Raw genomic sequence first — 12,600 nt, forward strand, 5'->3', positions numbered from 1 at the left:
AGGTTCCTTGGCCCTTGGGTGGGGGGGGGTTGTTTGGGTTGATCTGGGATCACTGTAGGGGCACGTGGCCCGCTGAGCATGAGAAGGCCCAAAGACGTATGCTGGGGGCAAAGAAAAATGTGCTTCTCTCTCATGGACTGGCTGTCTGGAGGCTCTCAGACCCTCAGTTTGTCTGTCCTCCTAATGGGAGTATCTGTAATGATTAGCAGTGAATCTGAGAGCTGCTGTCTGTTGAATGCTGGGGCGGGGGGTGGTCAGGCGATGGGCGGAGGAGCTCTGCCAGCGCGAACTCTCACTGAATCCTTGTGACCACTCTCCGAAGGAGCCTCCGCTCTCACCTCCAGTGTGCAGATGAGAACTCTCATCGTGATGATGATCCAGGATGGCGAGCCCCACTGGGTGACAAGCAGACAGGAGGGAAGTGATGGGGGGTCACGGCCTGCTCAAGGGTCCCCTTATCCTGCTAGAAAATGTGCCTCTGCTCAGCCCCTGACGCTAGAGTTGGTTTTTGTGGGGGTGAGGCCTGTTTTTGCAGCGGGACAGGGGTTGGCGCATTGCTTCCTGTGGCCCCGGGCCCTCTGAGGGACGGGAAGGGAAGGGAATGCCTGCAGGGCCCTCAGGCCTGGTGTGTGGCAGCATGGGGCTGGCGGGTGTTCCTGGAGGACTCCCCAGGAGCATGACAGCTGGGCTGGGAGCTGAAGGTGTACCAGGCACCCCTCGAGCCTGGCAGAGAGGCGGGGGAGAGTGTCCCAGCTGCCCCAGAGGAGAAAGGACAGGTGGGAAGTGATGAGAGAGCAAGGAGCCCCCAGGGGTGAACAGTGTTTCTGTGTGGCCGGACAGAGGACAGGGCATGTCAGTGACTCTGAACTGATTCCTGAGGATGGCAGGGAGCGATCGAGAGCTTTCGGGCAGGAGAGTGTTAGACTCAAGCAGGCTTTAAAAAATCAGCTCCAGCTACGCTATGGGAAGAGAACACGGAGGGTGAGAGACCTATGAGGTGAGGCCGTGGGGCCATCACCCAAGGAAGGCAGGGCTCAGGGAGCCGACTGGGCAGGCAAAGGGTAGGAGATGATTGGTTGGTCTGGGTGTAAAGGCAGGACAGCCTTTGGGATGATGCTCTGATTTCTAGTGTTTGTGACTGGCCCGGCCTGGAGAGGAAGTGGCTCTGGTTTGAAGAAAGGATGAGGTGCTCCATTTGGACCCGCTGAATCTGAGGTGCCTGGGAACTTGTCCGGACGGCAGTGGAATGCTGACCTGGGGGGCAGGCTAGCGATGAAGACGTGGACGTCATCAGCTCAGAGAAGACACGTGAAGGTGCTGGAGGACAGGAGGTGGGCGGTGAGGGACAACAGAGCTCTGAGCAGCAGCCCATGTGGGAGGAAGAAGACACCGTGTGTGTGATCACAGTGGAGCTGCCAGTGGCAGGGGGAGGCCGGGAGACCGCGTTGTCTAGCAGCCAAGGCAAGAAAGTGTGTCAGGAAGAGGAAGCGGTCGGCAGGGCTGGGCCCCATCCACAGGCCGTGTGGGATGTGGACTTGCAAGTGTCCCCTAGATTTAGCAACAAGAAGGTCAGAGGTGGCCGGGAGAGGCCAGCCCTGGGGAGCCTGGGGGGCCAGAGCCAGACGGAGGGAGGTGGGAGGTGGGAGGTGGGGAAGTGGAAACTGCTTGAGCAGACACCCCAGTGAAGAGGTTTGGCCGTGAAGGAAAGGCCAGGATGGGGCAATAGCTGGAAGGGGCCAGCAGGTCAAGAAAGGGATGTTTTCAAGGCAGCAAAAGCTTAGCCCATGGACATGCTGGTGGCCAGGAGCCAGGAGGGAGGGAGAGAGGGGAGGGTGCGGCCGATAAGGGGTTTGTGGGCTGAGCGGGTATCTGGGGAGGTGCGGGTCTGGAGGGGGCAGGGGAACCCATGTGGTGGAGACAGGGGGGAGGCCAGGAGGGAAGGAGGCAGGGGCGTGGATGCCGTCTTTCGGCAGGGTGGTGGTGGGATGCCAGGGGAGGAAGAGGGTGACCGGATCTGGGCACACACGCACACGCTGGGGGGTACCGGGGGGAGCAGGTTTGCCGCTGAGGTTTGGGGAAAAGCACGAAAGCACAGAGAAAGGAATTTCTCCACAGGTCCATGAGGCCTGGGGTCTGAGATGGAGCCAGTTTCCTCTGTAGGAAGCCTTCAGTGAGTGAGCGCGTCATTAGGGATAATAACAGCGAGACGAACTGGTTTTTAATCTTTGCTTGACATCTGCCAGGCCAAATGTCACAGAGGGACTGTGGGGGATTGGGCACAGAGATGAGTGTCATCACAGGGTGCCTGGGGAGTCACCAAGGGGTGTGGCCACCACCACGCCAGCACCCCGGCAGGCAGGCGGACAGAGTACCCCTCCTCCGGCCTACCTTCCGCTCCTGCTCTCCAGAACAAGGCCTCTCTCCTCCCACAGACACCAAAGGACGCAGGCCCATGGGACCTAAGAAACGACTGCGTGCGGCGGGCAGGGCACGACGTGGGTCGGCTGGCCGTGGTCTGCACCTTGCGGTGTAGCCGCTCGAGTTCTGACCTCCAGAGACAGTTCCTCAGCCCCTCGGGCACCAGCTCCCCACGTCCCACTGCTCCCTCAGGAAAGAGTTGTTGTGATGGGCACAGAGCACTCCAGTTTATTTCGGTCTTTTTCCTTTCACAACATATGCTGGGGAGAGAGGGAGGAAAGGGGGAGCCTCGCTTCGTTCTCATGAAAATTCTACTCTCTTGGAGAGCCTCCAGAAAGACAAAGGCGGCCTGGGCCATTGGAGAAGGTCATGCAGTGCGTGCACTGTTCAAAGACACCCTGATAGGATGAGGGGTGGAGCAAGTGGGACCTGAAACCCACCCTGGGTCCACTGGCCAAGCCTCACACCCTGCTGTCTACAGAGAGGGGGCACCTTTTTTCCAATTCACACAAAGGCACTGTAGAGACCAGCTGAGTCCCCTAGAGAAGCTTCTGGCACCTGTCCCCAGTGACGTGGGCCAGGGTGACTTCCACAGACAAAAGATGGTGACAAGGAGCTTCTGGCAACCTGGATATGTTGCTCTGGGGGCCAGGAGGAGAGCTGGGAATCAGGGGATTTTCATCCGTTACAGGTCCCACGAAAGGGCAGGAGCACAGAGTCAGGGTGAGGCCAGAATGGGTGTGGGGAGGGTCGAGGAGGGCAGGTTCATAGCCAGGAAAGGGAAAGGTGAGCAGATGACAGCTGTGGCCAATGCCTCCTGGGGCTGGCTCCCAGCCCGGCTCTGCCACTGCTCTCCTAGGAGCCTCTGGGCATGTCACATTCCCTCCCTCTGCCTCAGTCTCCTCGTCTGACAGATCCAGGGCTGAGGTTACAAGGGACCAGGTGATCGCTCTGCCGCGCACTGCGTCTGAGCTGCAGCCAGATCGTAACACACCAGAGCGCCTGTCTTCCTCTGGTCTGCCGATGGTTTGTCCTCAGCTCCTCGGCCGGGCACCCAGGTGTCCTCCCTGTCCCCCCTCACCCGCCTCTCCTTCCTGAGGGGAAGAAACCAGAATAGGACCTGTCTCTCCTTTGGGGGGAGGGGCTTCTGTTTCCCTCAGCCCCAGGGAGAGCAAGAGGAACAGGAAAATTACAGTATCAGCATGGAAATTACAATTGGAGGCGTCTGATTCACCAGGGAGGGTGACTCGTTCCTCTTTATTTTTTTTTTTTTATTTTTAGTCGCTATGATGTTGGCAGGAAGATCTGTGCTCATTAACCTGTATTGCCAAAGCAGAGACTCTGTGAACCCCGCGGGTGAATCAACCCTGCCCCCACCAGCCCCCTCCCCTCTCATCGGTTATTTATAGCCTTCCTTCCCTCTGGTGAATTAATTAACTTGTACTCATGGCCTCAGACACTGCCTGTTGTATTTAGCTGGGTGTCCCTTTGAGGCCAGTAAGGGAAGCGTGCGGAGAGACGAGAATGGCGCGAAAGTGGGGTTGCTGGCTGGGCCAGCTCTGAGCCCCCCCAAACCGTCCCCTATGCCCAGCAGAGTCGGATTGAGGGGTCTCTTGTACCCCAGCTTCACTCCTGAGAGGCTTCCAAGGTTTGGGATCGTAAAAGCCAGCCCACTTGTCCCCAATAGCAGAGTGTGACCATGGACCGGGAGGAAAAACGTCCAAAATACACCCCTTTCCTTCAGCGGGGAAAAAAGGGACCAAGACGTCAGGCTTCAAAATTCTCCATGCCCAGAGCAGTACCCAGCTGAGTGCCAAACTGCAGGGGCAGGGGGGTATCGTGGTGGTCTGGGGCACAGGATGGGGAGGGGAGGGCACCCACGTAGGGACCTGGCGAACAAGGATGGGGAGAAGGGCTGCACAGGGGAGGAACCCCCTTTAGGACGAGCTCCTTGGGCCCAGGCTTCTGTTTCACAGATGGGGAGACTGAGGCCCAGAAAGGAGCAATCCGGTCCATTCCTTCAGCCCTCTGTTCCTTCATTCCACACGCATTTTGTAACTTCCCAGTGGGCAGGAAAATTAGGAACCCATGCTAGGAGAGATATTCTGTCCCCACAGGGTCCTGTCTAGCTGGGAGCCGATGTCCAGCAGGCTACACCCGGCCTGTGCCTGGCACCCTGCAGGCTTCGGGCATCATTCAGAGACTCTCCCACCGAGGTTACTCCACGAGGCTGACCACCGCCAGCGCCATAACCATCGCCCTCATCTCCCCACCCGCACTCCCGGGGCCCCCAAACACACAAATTAGTATAAAGAGCACCCTGGCCTTGCCAATGCAGCATGGATGCCCATTCTCCAGGCCCTCCCACCCCTGGCCGCCCAAAAGGATGCTCCTGTATCCTGAAGCCCAGAACCCCCCCCACCCCCAGTCACACCCAAAGTTCAGACCCCAGTGCGGGCTTCTGGGCAAGGACACACACGGGAGAGAGCCCTTGTCACCTCCCACAAGCCCAAGTTCCCAGCCACCCACAGCCCAGATGTACAACGCCCTGCTCGCAAAGCATGTGGCTTGGCCTGGATCTTGTCTTCCATGGGAGGTGGACATCTTGTTTCTCCCACCCCCCGCCCCCCACCCAGTGCCGACTCCTGGTGGGAAGTGGGTGGGAACAGGACTAGGCTGGACCCCACCCACGACATTCAGCAGCATTTACTCCTCACGCCACACGGCACCCCGGCTAAGTGAGCGCCACTGGCCTGCCCTGTGCCCCGGAAGTAATCACCCAGGGTGGGTTCCTGGTCCAGCCCTCTGCACCAGCCTGAACAGGGTATCAGGCGACTGCCCTCTCCCGGCACCTTGAACAACCTTGCTGAGCATTCTGATTAGTCCTCATCAGCACTAGTAATGATATGAAAATCATTCCCGTTAAAGCTGCCAGGTTGGCCTCACTCTGGGCTGCAGATGATGTGAATCGCGTAGCAGGATATTTCCCGCCCTCTGGCCCCCCACCCCCACCCCACCCCCAGTGCACTGCCTCGGGACCTTCCATCAGCTGCGAGATGCCCCTGCTTTCTCCAGCAGTCCTGTCTCCCTTTGGCCCCCTGGGGTTCAGGCCAAGTTCTTGGGCAGTTTTGTGCCTGAAATTACCTCCTTATGCCTGCAATTTGCCATTTGCACCTTCAAAATCGACTGCAACTGGCTAATTGCCATGGCAATTAGGTAATTGCAGGTACAATTAGCATCTCTAGCAAAGCAGAGGGAGAGGGAGAGGAGGCAGAGGGGAAGAGGGAAATCAGAGAGGAAATGTCAGCTGACAGAGGTTGTGTGAGCACTGGAAGGGTGGAGCAGAGGGAGAGCAAGGGTGGGTGGACAAGGAAGGAGACTGGGGGCGGAGGTGCTAGAAGGAAGAAAGAGGTGTGCGCCATGAAAAATAAGTCTATAGGCCAAGCCTCACAAGCTGATGGCCTAGAGGGAGCCCAGCAGGGCAAGAAGCCAGTCGAAGGAGCAGTGCAGGCTGCCAGCTGGGCTTCCTGGGGAAGCTGGGCTCGGACCATGCCGTGGGCTTTCCATGAGCAGACAAAGAGAGACGGGCATCCTGTTAGCTACCAGCATGAGCAAAGGTCCTGTGGTGGGAGAGCCCAAGTTTGGGAGCCAGGAGAGGCTAGACGCAGTAGGGTCCAATAGAACTTTCTGCCGCAATGGAAATACTTGAGATCTGCACTGTCCCGTGTGGTAACTCCCCCACATGTGGCTACTGGGGAATTGCTGTGTGCCGGCTCAGTGCAGGAACTGGGTTTTTTTCTTTCATTTAACTCTAGGTTAAAATAGAAATAGCCACAAGGATGGGACAGTCTGCGAGAGGAGTAGCCGTGATGCACGGGTGTCAGCGCAAGGCCCCCATAGGGACTGACGGGCGAGGGACGAGGGACGGGGTGCCGGGGCTGGGGGTGGAGAGGACGGGAGGAATTGAAAGCAACGCGTAGGTCCCCATGTTTGCACGTGGACTTGTGCAGTTTGGGTGCAGGCTGGTCACCAGGAGGAGATGTGCTGCAAGTTTGGACTGAAGCCCCTACCTCTGTCCTGTACCCTCAGCTCCTCCCAGCTGTCTCCTGGTGTCCCATTTCGTGAATGGTCCAGGGTCCAGGAGCAAGAGGGGGACCCACATCTCCTTGGCCCTCCAGCCCCATGTCTCCAGGCTCCGACTCAACTCCGAACCCCCACTCACCTTGACTGCAGAACAAGCTTTCGGAGGGGTAATGTGAGCTGACGGGACGGCCGCACTCACCCTCACGTGCCCGCACACCCAAACGTACGTGTACACGCATGGTCACACAAGCACACTTGGACCCACTCATGCGCGCACACGCCCCTCCCCAGAGTGCTTTGGCGACTGTCCACGGTGGTTGCAGGGCCCCAGCGGGGCCTGGGGTGTCTGCCCTGTGCCGGGGTAAGGGGTTGTTGGGGTAAGGATCACTGTTCACACCAGCGAGAGCAGGGTGCAGAGCCCCGAGACCCGCTACAGCCGTGCTTTCTGAACACATCACTGGATGCCCTTCCCTTCGGAACCCCACGGTGGGCAGGGTGGTGGCCTGGCTGGGGCCAGGAATGCCAGCCTGCGTGTGAGGGGGTATGACCTCCATCCTGCCCTGTGGGGTGGGCTGCCTTTTCCCTTCCACATCCTTACCCTCCTTCCCTGCCTCCCACCCTGCCCCACCCCACCCCATTCCTTCTCAGCTCTGTCTGCCTGGCTCTTCCCCCCGTCCACCCACCTCTGTGTCTGCTCCCTGTTCCTCTCTTCTCCTCCCTCCCTTGGGTCCTTCCCAGTTGCCTTTCCTCAAAGTCTCTGGCCCCTTCTTCCCTTGTGCTACACCCAGACATTCTAACCAACATGAAACTCCCAACCAGAGACTGCCCTTGGAGACTTCCAGAACATTCTTTTCTTTGCCGATACTGGGGCCTGTCTGTGAAAGCTCCCAAGACCCAGGGCTAGAGGTCCTGGGACTGCAGCGGCATGACGAGTAGGACAGGCCCCCAGGCTGGCAGAGGTGATGGCAGGCTTCATAGGTGGTGAAGCAGATGGCCCTTTGCACATAAACATCTCTGTGTGTGTATCTGTGTGTGTGTGTGTGTGTGTGTGTGTGTGTGTGTGTGTGTGTGTGGGCTGCAGTTTCCTTTGTGGCATCTGCTCCCAGTGTGGAGCATTCTGGAGAGGGTTAGGGAGGCACTCCAGAGCAGCCTGGCCTTGGCTGGGCCTGCATTAGAATTTACCGGAAAGCAGGGCACTGTGGCCAAGACAGTATGTGACTACGGAGGTGCCCTCCATCCCTGGGATCCTGTAGCAGGATGAGTCTGGGTGACTTCTCCCTTGTTCCCCCCACAGTGCTGGATACAGGCCCGGTAAAAAGGCATGGGTCAGCCAGAGGAGGCATGAAGGAGATGGCCGGAAGCCTGAGCCTCTGAGCTCCAATTCTGTCTGTCTGTCTGTCCCTTTGTGGTTGGTGATGCTCAGCTCCAGACAGGCAGTGGGGAGGTACAAGACTGAGACCCCACAGCAGGTTCAAGAGCAGGGAGGTGACCAGGTGGGCAGGAAGAACACGGCTTCCCATATTCAGCCCCAAACCCACCTGCCAGTGGGACTGCCCCCACCTCCCCCACGCCCCATTCTCAGGCTATACATCCTCATTTTGAGGCCACAAACACATACGCGCTGGCCAAGGCAATCGGCTGCGTTGATTTCACCTGTCTAAAAGTTCAAGTATGGAAAGCACAGCGTGGAGCTGTCCTTCAGAGAGCTGTTTGGATTCCCCTAGGTTGGGGTGGGGGGTCCATAAGGCAGAGGAAGCAATAGAAATCCAGTCTGTTTGAGCAGAAAAAGAATTTATTAAAGGATTTTAGGTTGATTCCCAAATCAGTCTCTGGGGGACCCAGACACCCAAATGAGGAGGCCACATAGCAGGAACCAAACCTGAAAGCCGCCTGCAAGATTGGCCATGGGGTCACTGCTGTCCCCTGAGTCACCACATTCAATGTCATGGAGCTGGGGGCAGGCGCCAGCTCTGAGACCTGCCCGCAGCTACCCCCCTGCCAGACGGGGCCTCCCCACACCTGCTTCTGCAAATGCTTCTCTTCGATCCGTGCCCCGTGTAGGAAGGCACGGAGGCCGCACCCCAGCTGCCGGGGCCCGGAAACGGGCGTGTTCCCCCGAGGACGCAGGGACTCGAGCTGGGATTCCCAGGCAGAGGGAAAGTACCTGTAACCAGAAGGATTGACAAAGAGCCCTAATACTCCAGCCACTACCAGCGCCCTGCTCTGCCGGCCCGCCTCCCCAGCCCCTCCCTGAGGACCCAGTGCTGGTGCTGCCCTCACCCCTTCCCCCTGGTTTCCAGAGCCCCCAGTCCCACACACTCTGCCTTGGAGGCCCTGGGTGCACAGCAGGTTTCTAGGGCCCGAGGGGCGGGAGTGTCAACCAACCACAGGCTGTGCCTTTCCGGTGACATTTGGCTCAGGCTGGGGCTGAGGTTGGCCCTCCATGACACCTCCAACCCCGAGACAGAAACGCACACACCATCAAGCAAGCTTATCTAAGAAGGGCTCCGAGCAGAGGCCCCTGGAGCGGCAACAGGGTGCAGGACGGAGCGAGGGGACCCCTGCTGTCTATGAGCACAGCGGTGGTGGCCGCTAAGGCTTGGGCAGCACAGGCTGCATGGGAGGCCCTGCGCCACGCTCTCAGCTCTGAGAATTCAGGCCACGTTCTCATGAGTTAGGAGCTGTTGCCACCGCCATCTGACAGGCAAGGAAACCAGGACAGGGCAGGGAGAGGTCAGCTAACTCACCTGGGGCCCCCCAGTGACTCAGGGGCAGAACCAGGATCTGAACCCAGCCTGGCTCCAGAGCCCTTAGCCACTTTGCTATGTGGCCCCTCATGTGGCTTCTCCTCGCAACACCCCTACTCTCCCTCTGGACGATGGGACCTGGGGGGGGTCACGGGACAGTGTGTTAGAGGAACCAGCTCAAGTTGGTGACTCTAGGTTTCAACACGGGCTCTGCTTCCTGTTGCTTGTGTGATCCGGGGCAGCTCCTTAAGAGTTCTGAGACTTAGTGTCCTCCCCGGCCACACAGGGCAATGGAGTCTGTCGACAGGGGTCCGTGGGGGCAGGAAGGGGGCTTGGTGCCTGGTGCACGGCAGAGGCTCAGGAAATGTGGGGCCAAGGGCGCTGGAGCCTGAGCGCCTCACATGGCCCCTGGGATAGCCATGCTCTGCGACCCCCCGTCCCCACCTATGCATCAGAGAATCTTAGATGCCCAGAGTGGGGTAGGATTATGCCCACCTCCCCTCTCTGGGCCCCTCTGGAAAAACCTTACGCCTCTGCCTCCACGTGCCCTGTGCCCCCTCATCGCCCAGGCCCCTCCTCTCCTGGGGAAGCAGCCACATGCCCTCGCCACTCTGGGCCCTGTGGTCCTCAGGACCCATGCTTCCTGAGGAAGACGGAAGAAGGCAGTGCCTGGCCCCATCGGGAAGATGCCTCTTAAAGCAGGAGGGAGCACTTTGAAGAGGGAGGTCCCTTCAAGTCAGAGAAAAGAATCTTCTCAGAGAAGGCTCTTAGTCTGGGAGGGTAACAGATCTCATGTTGGGTTACCCGACTGAGCCGTGGAGGCTGTCTGGAGCCCCATGTTGAAGACTCTGGAAGTGTATCCTGACTTAGTGGGAAAGGACGCTGCGACTGATGACAGATGTCTGCCTTGGGTGTGGGCTAAGACCGCACCTAGTATCTATATGCCGTTCTGGATCTATGTGTCTGCCCATGAGGCCCCCATCCCCCCAACTCCCCATCTCTTCTCCCCACAAGTTCCCTGGAACAAGGGATCCATCATCTAAGGCACCGTCCAAACAAAACTCTCCCGCAGACTTCAACTATCCTATGATTGTTTTATTTCTTGCGTCTTCCTCCTCCTCTCCTAAATAATGAGGGTCTAGAACAGTGCTTCTCAGCTGGCCGGGGGCGGGGGTTGCCACCTAGGAGAAACATTTGTCAATGTCGGGACACATTTTTGGTAGTGAAAATGTGGGGACGTGGGAAGAGGGGGGAGGGTGGGCGCTACTGGCATTGGTGGGTGGAGGTCAGGGACACCGTGAAACACCCCACAGTGAACAGGCGGCCCTCACCTCAAAGACTTATCTGGTCCAGACCGATGATGCCAAGGTTGAGAAACCCGGCCCTAGAGAACATACAGCTGACCCATGAACAATGCGAGGGTAGGGGCACCAAATTCCCTACCATGCAGTCGAAAATCTGCGTTTAACTTTTCATTCCCCAAAAACCTAACTACTGATAGCCCACTGTTGACCAGAAGCCTTACTGATAACATAAACCCTCGATTAACACCTATTTTGTATGTTACATGTATTACATGGTGTATCCTTACAAGAAAGTAAGGCAGAGAGAAGAAGATGTTATTAGGAAAATCAGGTACAGTACTGTACTGTATTTATTGGGGAAAAAAATTGGGATATAAGTGATCTTTGGGCCGGGCCCCTGTTGGAGTGCCCGCAGCAGAGAGGTTTAGAGGGTGGGCTCATGCCTGGCCTCTGCTTCTCTCTGGCTGAGTGCCCTTGGACAGGATGCCTCACCTCCCTGGGGCCCGTCCCCTCTGAAAATTGGGGATGATCGTGAAACCTACCCTCGGTTGTCACGATTCAATGAGTTAATGTAGGTAAAGTGCTCAGGGTCGTGCTGGTATATATCAGGGGCTCGAACGCGGATGATCAGATGATTACTCTGTTCATGTCATAACCCTGCCTTGAGTGCCCTCTGTTTGTTGCACTTCATCACAGATGTTCCTCTCTGGGCACCAGGACCGCCTTCCACTATGGCTGTGACCTAGTTCCCATCACCCATGTCCTCCTGAACATTCAAATGCACCAAATGTTCTTCCCTTCTAGGCTGTGCCAACCCCATCCCCGCCCCTGGGCTCCTCAAGCCTAGCCTCGCTCGTTCCCCTTCTGACCAAGCCCCCCAGTGCCTAGCAGAGAGCCAGGCCTCTTCTATTGCCCGGGGAAGTCCTTGCTGGGTGAGCGAATGACTCATGGCACTTGTCAGTGGGAGCCAGGGGCTGCAGGGAAGGGGAGAGGAGGCCGGGTGGGGGGAGGCAGGGAGGTGGGGAGGCGGGCCTCTATGGAAAGCTCAGGGGCTGTTTCCAGGCTGGTTGATTGGTCTTGACAGGCAGGATGGAGGCTCAGCAGCCCCTTGTCCTCTGCACTTTAAAAGGCCAGCGCCCCTCCCAGAATCTTTCCTTGGAGACTGCTAAAATAATACATTTAGACCTGCCAAACCCAATCGCTTCCGTCTGTCAGGCTCCCTGCAAATAGCACTTCTTAGCAGAGCTCAGCGAAAATACGATTCCAAACAGCATGGGGGCAATCATACATCAATCGAAGAAAAACATTTTTTCCCCTTCCCTTCCACCAGCCCCCATAATTGCATTTTAAAGCCGTTCCTGTGTTTCTGGGAGAGACACCACGGTACCTGTTGCTTTTTAACTCAGAGCTGAGCGATGCGGCAAAACGAAGCTAAACACAGCAGCGTTGTTTTGATTTTTCTCCTAACAGCGGAACGTGGAGCTTGCTGCGGGGACTCAGCCGCGAGAAGACGAGCTGATGAAAATGTATTTTTCCCTGTCGTTACTCTTAAATAGACGGGTGTTTTATTCTTCCTTTTTGCCACTTTGCTGTGCTAGACTGAGTTTCATGGCATCCTGGCATGCCTGCGCTCGGCTTCTCACGGCTGCAGAGAGCCTCAGTAGGCCAAGAGAGGTGTCACCCTGGGGTTCAGTGTCGCCCTCTCCGGGGGCCCGTTTTCAAGTAGAGCCTCTCCTGGGGGCGCGGGGGTGTCAGTGAGGCCTTGGTGGGGGTGAGTCCGCAGCATCCTCTCCCTTCTGACTGGAGTCAGGGAGGATGGGGGAGGGAGTTATTAAGGAGCCAGAAGGAGGGAAAGGAGAGAGAGGTGGGTTTGAAGACAAACAGGGACAGAGCCACCATTTGCCATTGGCCAAAGCACGCCGCCCAGTGAGTTTAGAACCGGGGACCCCTGGATCTGACTCCTGACTCCACCACTCACCAGCGGGGAGGCGGCCTTGGGCAAGTCTCTCATTCAGAGACGGTGTTGAGTGTAACTTGCCTCCCTGCTC

Source organism: Ailuropoda melanoleuca, chromosome 5 (genome assembly GCF_002007445.2).
Source record: "Ailuropoda melanoleuca isolate Jingjing chromosome 5, ASM200744v2, whole genome shotgun sequence".
NCBI classification, from domain to species: Eukaryota; Metazoa; Chordata; class Mammalia; order Carnivora; family Ursidae; genus Ailuropoda; species Ailuropoda melanoleuca.